The sequence below is a fragment of the Haliotis cracherodii genome, unplaced genomic scaffold (assembly GCF_022045235.1).
Source record: "Haliotis cracherodii isolate W230 unplaced genomic scaffold, xgHalCrac1.p SCAF_20, whole genome shotgun sequence".
In the NCBI taxonomy this organism is placed as follows: Eukaryota; Metazoa; Mollusca; class Gastropoda; order Lepetellida; family Haliotidae; genus Haliotis; species Haliotis cracherodii.
Window position 1 is genome coordinate 6,731,212 of NW_027266276.1, and position 8,789 is coordinate 6,740,000.

An 8,789-nucleotide genomic window follows, 5' to 3' on the forward strand; every position below is an offset into this window, starting at 1 on the left:
ACTCAGGCAATTTATTAAATATCTAAATATTTCAGTCATTTTACAAATTGACTGATTAATCCAATCATTTATTTAACCGACTGACTAAAAATGATAAAGACGACCAAAAGAGCTTAAACACATCACAATATATTAATTATGCTAAGAAAAGAAGCCAAACAATACAGAACTGTACTTGGTGATGATATTAAACATAAACAAATATTTGGAATTCGTTATCATATTAATAAAGATGGACATATTTTTCAGTTAATTTGTAAAATAAACTGAATATTTAGGCGTTTAATACATTTCCTTAGTGAAATCTGTTTACATTTTGAATGTAAACATATACACACGGTAAAATAAGCAATGTGCAGATGAAATATTTACTTTGTGTTGCAAGTCAAAATAGTGTACACGAAGATCGCACAATTACCAAGCAAGTGACTTATCAAAACTGCATCACCATTACCGATGCTCCCCACAAATATACCTACATTTCAAAAACTGTATTTCATTTTTGTTGATCAGTGTGACCATATGTCCTTCTACTTTCAATAAAAATGCGCTTACGAATGGCGAGCACAGGTCGCGAACAAGTCTAGATTTCTGCTATATCATCCGGGTACTCACTGAGAAAATACAGTAATGCACAGGTAACAACTACTCCCGCGGAATTGCTTTAGATCAGTGCTCTTTTGTACGTTGAAATACTATATATTGTGAATGCCAAAATGATGTATCAAGGATCAAGTAGAAGATACATTGACCGTTGCACTGGGAGTTTATTCAACAGACCGTGAAAATAACACTGCTGTATCTTATTATTTATTTTAGATGACGCAGTCAAAGCTCACTTCTCCTGGCGGCCATTATCGAACGGCCAGCTAAAACACAACCCCGCGCTTACGTCTACAGGTCTCTTCCTGTAGTACGGTAATTAGTATTCTCTCCCTCAAGTGTATCCTCAATGATATAACCCACCCTCATTAATTACATGCTGCTCTTTTCCAGCCTCACGGCTATGGAGCTGTGATAAAGAGTCCAAGTCATCATAAAGTAATTAGGGTCCAATAAAAACAATGCGCCGCCAAACCTCATACATATTATCACTGAAAGTCGTACTACAGACGGTTAATGTCAAATCACAATAAAAGCATTTCAATTGCAATAACATGTTCCAGGACCATGTATTCTCTTAACACCATCGGATTTAGAAGCAATGGTCGTATAAAACAAAACACATCTATTTGATCACAACAGTATTCATGTTATTCCCACAAAATCACATAAAGAAAGGAGACATTAGGAAATACATGTGCATTATCATTTTTCGTCAGGATAACAAAATTTTCTCTCCTTGTTACCACCTCCAGGTTCAGCTTAAGACGGGTCCTCCTTTGGTCAAAAGTTTGTTCCCCCTCTAATGAGTGTGTCACGCGTTGCACACGAGTGGCGGACGGGGTGCACACCCGTGTGCAACGCGTTGCACACGGGTGTCACACGCGTGACCAACCCGATGCACACTGGTTGCGTAACGCGTTGCCCATGCGTGTAAGGGGAATGAACTTCTAGGCAGTAGTGTATGCTCGTGGGTTTCACCGAAGTTGTAAACGTCTGAGACCTGCATCCCTTCGGGCTTTGAACATTGACGCAATGCGGCGTTAAACAACACACATGCGACCATGCAGAAACCGACCTTTCCTGCGATGATCGCATTTCCCATACCCTAACATAGTTTTACGATGGATTTAGTTCCGTTTTGGTAAATGGACCAGTGTTCTGACACTGTTTGCAGAACGCGTAATGGTACCTTTGAACTAAATCTTCTTAAAGTCAAGACGATCGTAAATCTCTGCTAAAGTTACATCATCACGTCAACCATGCTACTAAAACCTTTTGTCAACGAAGCCCTATTAACCTATTATAGGATGTGTCTATTACGCCTTTCTATATCATGGTTAAATAATTACTTGTTGTATTCTCTCAACAAAGACCTATGACGTGTATTTATGCATGGTTTTGTGTTGATCTCCGTATGAAATAAGAGCATGATGGGCTTATATATAGCCGGCTTCATGGAAATATAGATCAGTAGGAATCGATAAATGTGTTGATCCTGCTAATTGATTATCAGTACATCAATCAGTATGACATGTCTTAAGTGCTGGGGCGGTCGGGTAGCCTAGTGGTTAAAGCGTTTGCTCGTCACGCCGAAGGCCTGGGTTCGATTCCCTACATGGGTACAATGTGTGCAGCCCAGTTATGTTGTCCCCCATGTCCCCTGGCAGACCATGTACATGTAGCATTAACACGACGAGTGTGTATGACGAAAGTACATATGTCTGAACAATCTAGGAAGTACACGTGTCTGAACAACCTAGGAAGTACTCGTGTCTGGGCAATTCGGGAAGTACATGTGTTTGAACAATCTAGTTGGTACATGTGTCTGAACAATCTAGGGAGTATACGTGTCTGAACAATCTAAGAAGTACACGCGTCTGAACAATCTTGGAAGTACATGTGTCTGAACAATCTAGGGAGTACACATGTCTGAACAATCTAGGAAGTACACGCGTCTGAACAATCTAGGAAGTACACGCGTCTGAACAATCTAGGAAGTACACGTGTTTGAACAATTTAGGTGGTACATGTCTGAACAATCTAGGGAGTATACGTGTCTGAACAATCTAAGAAGTACACGCGTCTGAACAATCTAAGAAGTACACGTGTCTGAACAATCTAGGAAGTACATGTGGCTGAACAATCTAGGAAGTACACAAGTCTGAACAATCTTGGAAGTACACATGTCTGAAAAATCTAGGAAGTGTTCGTGTCTGAACAATCTAGGAAGTACACGCGTCTGAACAGTCTAGGAAGTACACGTGTCTAAACAAGCTAGGAAGTACTTGCTGCATCATCGCACTTTTGCTGCCGACTCTACGTGTTGTTCAACAGTAGTTGGTGAGATTTCAGTTCTGCACTCAGTACTTTTAAATTGTATATCGATATATCTCGATTTATGGCTGGTGATAAAAGTTAATTGTCTTGACATGATTCCTCTCCATTAAACATGACTTGACGCAACATGTATACTAAGACGATGTATTTGTCTGGATCATTACACGTCATACCAATAGGTAATCTGGGAAATATACGTGGTTCTAAGGTCTTGGAGATGCATGCATTTAAACAGTATCGGGAGATTATTACGCCTTGACATGAGAATACAGTTTCCCTCCAATTTATTTTCCATCGCAGTATCCACGTCTTTAAGTTATAGGTTTCGTTTGGTGGATACACTTTACTACAATGCACATCACTATTTTCTAAACATATAACGATAGATAAGTTCGATATAATCCTATTATCTGAGCCAATTCTGTTCCTGGTACAATAAATATTGAAAATACGCATCAGATATTTATCGAGACGCTAATAATTCGATAATTGATTGATTGGCTCAAGTATTTCGAATTTGTATTGAAATTTCAGTGTTGGTCCCTATACAAAACATAAGTGTATTGATTATATAAATGTTGCTGTTATGCCAAAAAGATGCTTTCCAAACAGCAAAATAACATTGCTCTTGAAACTACAACCTCAACGCCAGAGAAAAGCCAGTCTCGATTATCCACTGACAAAAAATCCATTTGGGGCAAAAGGCAAAATAGCGGTGTAAATAATATGAATGGATCACTGAAAATCAGTAATGACACCAGGTTTTCTCGAAAAGGGTAAGCTCATTCTGTTCAAAACAGTTGTAATTAACCTTTCTTCAAGAAAACAATCGATGTACTCCACAGATAACAGATCCCATATATCATCAGTTGACTGTACTGTTACAGTGGAATCCAAGCAAGTGAATAAAGGTCCTCCGCGGGGCGCCAGGAGCATACGGTTACTATGAACAATGTTTGTACATAGATGCTACCTTAAGATAAGAACCATACAATGCAACCTTCTCCTCCTTGTGAAAGTATCTGCTTGCTTGGATATCATTGTCAGTTGGTAAATATGCCAGTTCTGTAAATGTCAGTGCCAATGAGCTTCAACATTATAACCTTACAGTTTATAACAATATGTATGTTTCTGTAATATATCCAATTATGAACATCGATGGTCAAAGTTTTATACCATTCAAATGGTACCTTTACAAATAAAATGATATCAACATGCGTTTCAAATTCACTTTGATAAGACAATTTCTGTACAAAATATTCTGTTAATTACCTGTATGATTCTGAAGGATCGTACATTTGAAGTATCAACAGAATCTATGTTGATTCACTTTGATAAGACAATTTCTGTATAAAACAATGTCAATTACCTGTATGATTCTGAAAGATCATACATTTAAAGTATGAACAGAATCCATGTGCTTGAAAATATGATTGCTTTTCTAAATCACTTCAATTTGAATAATGTAAATCTTACTTTTTCAGAGCATTTATTTCTGGAATATCCCACGGGCAATAATGACAGTTAAACATTGTATATCATGTATATACAGGCTATTCAATACCAACATTTCCACATCTTACAAAACAACTACAACAAGAAATGATTTGGAATCATTATGTATGGTGTTTACCGAAAATGTTCATACATATTCATATACAAGCTGTGCAAATACCGCGAGGACTTCAAAAGGTCATTCCATAGGTCATTACATTGTAACCAAGGTGAACACAGCCACGTGGCATATCAAGCAAATTGAAAATTAATCTTTTCCAAAATAAGATTCACATTCCCAAATCTCAAAGGGATTCATTCTAAATACTCAACCATTCTACCCAAACGCAGTAAAATGTAAATTTCCTTTCGAGTCCATTCATTTCTTCGCTAGTAAACGAGACATTCTGTGAGCTATAGTCCCCCCACTAATGCTGTTAGCAGAGGAATTAGGCATCAGTATGTAACTTAAGGTAGTAAACATAATCTGGGTTAGGGATTCCACTTGTCAATGATGCACATTCAACTACGTATGTACATACATTTCTTGTTTCTCTGAAAGAGAGTAGACGTTCTTTGCATGACCCTTGATGAGCCTCTATGCAATCACACTTAAACCAACATGCAATGCAGTTAGGTCGCGTATAGCTTGTGGATTGATGCTTCCTTGTGCAACTATACCTATAGACACTCTGGGCAATTTGCTCTCACGACGACTGGACTGGGGATAATAACTTGGTCAATATCTATCTCACTATTGAACTCAGACTGAAAATGATGGATGCATACATCATGTTGATCTTCATTCTGAATCAGTATACCGTGGTATTAAAACGTGATATGTGAAAAATATACTGTAATGTTGCCACATTTCTGTATCATGAAACACACCAACTCATTACAAGATATTGTACGTATTGATGCCACATCTGTGCCATTTGTGCCTGTGCTAATTAATGAAACTGAAACGTTGGTATCATATGGGGCCGTTTGTAAATATATATATGTCTAGACACACATGTTGAACAATATGTCATATCGACGTATGAAGTATAGATCAGATCAGTTATGACAATGCTGACGTAAAACTCGTTAGCAGTTAATTAAAAGGCCATCCCTTTGAAGTCGCTAATGGTAGACATATGTTTTTATATAAGCTTATTTCATTACATCTTTGTGACAATGTCCATTCATATATTTTAAATGCTTGAAGAAGTATTTGAATCTTTGTAAAGACAAGTTTATAGGTTGTTATGTGTTGTTATCACGACACAATGAATACGCCCACTTGTTCACAAACAGCAAAGAATTCAACACTTGCAAACTCATTTTCCATACAATCAATATTATTGTTGAATATATATAAAAGACACATTGCAATTACCTAACCTTCAGAGCCAGACCTGATAGCGAACTGCCGATGTCTTTATCTATCTAAAACTGATAATGAAACTAAGTAATAAAAAACGTAAACCCTCATCTACGACCATCCTCCTCATTACAGTTGATGAGGTTGCCATATGATGCTTCAAAGCAAATCTCCCCACGCAGGTGTGCATTATGCATAACACTTCATCTTTGCACACCCAAATGCATTCACAACATCTTGGAACAGAAAAAGCCGCGACATTTCCATAGACAGTGTTTACAAAACATGTTATCGATTCTTTAATGTAATAAGGTGTTTGCATTGAGATGTTAATCGGGATAAGTGATATTCTAGGATTATGTGTAAGGTGGGTGGTATTCTTACCTTAGTCTATTGAAGATAGGTGTCTCCATAGACTGAACATCTCAATGTCATTGTGATATGAAAGTAGACGTGTCATGGATCACCGTGACGGGCAGTATTTATCCATTAAGTGCTTGATTTTGGACGCGCAAATGTTGTTTGTGTTCATCAATGTTTCAGAGCACATTCAGCGATTTATCACCGAGGAGGATGCGTCATGCAACTCATGCCATCCATCAATTTTACCAATCTTCATACTCAAAAGCGGAATCCACAACAAGCACGGTATCAGAATGTGAACATTCAGAAACACAGGACCAAATGTTAAGGATCCAGATCTACGTCGCATGGTCCAAAACAAGGAATAACCAATGCCACTCTCCAACCACCAAATCCAGGTTGTGAATGCTTAACCATTCAGTATAACTCATCCCTTGCCATCACCAAGCCTGACACTGTCCGTAGCGGCTACTGCTAATAGGTACCTCTGTTCGCCCCAATGGCCAATACGTTCTGATTTTCCACTCCAGCGCTCACCGGCAACAGTATTTACGCTAACCAGTGCTCAGCGTTACAAGAGTCCCGTGCTGTTAGCCGCTCTCAGAACTTGTTGCATCGACTCTTGAGGGAGTGAACAAAGACAATGATGACAGCATTGTACCCGCCTGTAGGCACATTACGCACAACGTCAGTATGAAATCAGTTAGGCATTTTCATTTCGGTTAAAGTCCCTTGGCGTGATTTCATCAATTTACTTGACACACCAACTCGTGGGAAGCTTTTGCAATGGAATTCGGACGGCCTTGCTAATTATGTCGACATGCGTGAATATGCATGTTGCCCATCTCTTGGGTCATTGGGTTACGTGGATCTGACACAAGCTTCTGTTTGTAGTAAGTGCTTAAGACATAAAGGCTCTTCCTGGCTTTGTTTTACTAGGTGGAATCAAGTTCTTAGAATCAGCTGTCTCAGATGTTACGAACAGAGGGAACTCCCGCTGACTCAGACGGTACTTCTCGCAGTCAAATACACATCTTCCACTTGACTGTTTGTTTTCAGCTTTCGATTTATTAGTAACACCAATTTACCCATATGCCCGCAAAATATGAGGATGTGAAAATGGCGAAATCATTGACTAATTACAACTTAGTTGTTTTCAAATGGCAACAAGACTTAGGAGCAGTATCCCAAACTTAACGATTTATGGCGAAAATGAAAGATGTATGAGGGGGATGGTAAACTTCTGGAATAAAACAGCAGTAGGTAGAGTAAAGCATCATGATTCAAGAAGTGATGGAAATAATAATAAGTGGTTTGAATGTATACCTATTGTATAATACGTGATGAAAAGCCCATATTCAGTTACGACAAAGTTGCTCACTAACTCTGTTTCTTCAAGAAATGCAATATCAAATCTAGTTCTAATCTATCTATATTGGTATATAAAACCTGAGTTCTCCTCATGTATCTCTTCCTGTATTCAAATTTAGAATCTTAATCATAGATTTCCGGTAAACGCTAGTTGATCTAAAAACAACTCGCAAGAAAGGAACGAACATGCTACCTTTTTACTTCCTCTGTAGTTGCTGACGAATGCCATTATTTATTTCAATGTGATTTCTTTGCTCTCAATACTCAGAAATTGGCAAAACTATCTTCCCACAACAGCACTAAGGACTTGAGAAATGTACGTAAATTTACCACTATACAAATGAATGTGTCCTAAAACGCTTCATTCTGAAGTTAATTTGAACCTAAAATATACGTATTTAATTTCTTAAATTGTTGTATCATATTTATTTATTGTTAATTATATATTGCAGTCTTGTACCACCGTTGGTGGATATGAAATCGGATAACGACTTTCAGAATTACCTGTTTTTTACTTTACACTGACGTTCCTAACAGTAAATGTCCGGAGTACACGGAGTCCGGACAAACGGGATCCGAACTAACGACCTTTTACTGTGCACATTACTCCAAACCTTATTCTTGATGTCCAATTCGGGTTTATTATTCTAAACCTTTACACGAAGACTCAGGGTCAATTACAAACGCGTGCTTGTAATTAAACCTAAGCGTAAATACCAGATGGTATACATTGTGTGCTCCCTTCAGTTGGACTACGGCTATGGTTTTATTGTGAAAGCAGCGCTTGGCCTTCACTGACGATAACCCAATACCGGTAGCTTGATAATTGTGTTGGACTTTATCTCAAGATGCTGGAACAGAAGCATTTTGTATTGATTGTCGTCAGTTTTTGATGAACAAAAACGCATAAAGCAATTATCTGAATTAGAACATCGATTACAACTTCAGTCACATATAGACTCTGATGTCATTGAATACTGACATGCCCACGGAGCTATACGCATGAAAACCCATGAAATACTATAGGAACAAGTTAACGGTAATTAGAAAGAACATACGGCAGGGAACGCCAAAAGGTGTGATGAAACCTTTTGGAGAATGAAATCGGAAAACATTCTTTTGGCTAAGATTTCATTACGTATACTTAATTCTACATCAAAGCTCAATATTTATAATTACGTATTCTACGAAGTTGTTTTTGGCTGGGGTAGAAACTGCAGGACAAAAGAAGTATATACCCACATTTGAT

General features: G+C 38.0%; 1 protein-coding gene across 2 annotated transcripts in view; it reads right to left on the minus strand.

The window, feature by feature from the left end:
• Nucleotides 1-8,789, minus strand: part of LOC139470014 (5-hydroxytryptamine receptor-like) — a 189,605-nt gene that overhangs the window by 152,794 nt on the left and 28,022 nt on the right. Inside the window, exon 1 of one of the 2 annotated variants that reach the window (XM_071252298.1) lies at nucleotides 6,191-6,660. The exons of the other annotated variant lie outside the window; for it this stretch is intronic. The gene's annotated coding sequence lies outside the window, so the exon portion shown is untranslated. Of the gene's footprint in view, nucleotides 1-6,190; nucleotides 6,661-8,789 lie in introns of those variants that run through there. 2 annotated transcript variants of the gene reach the window in all.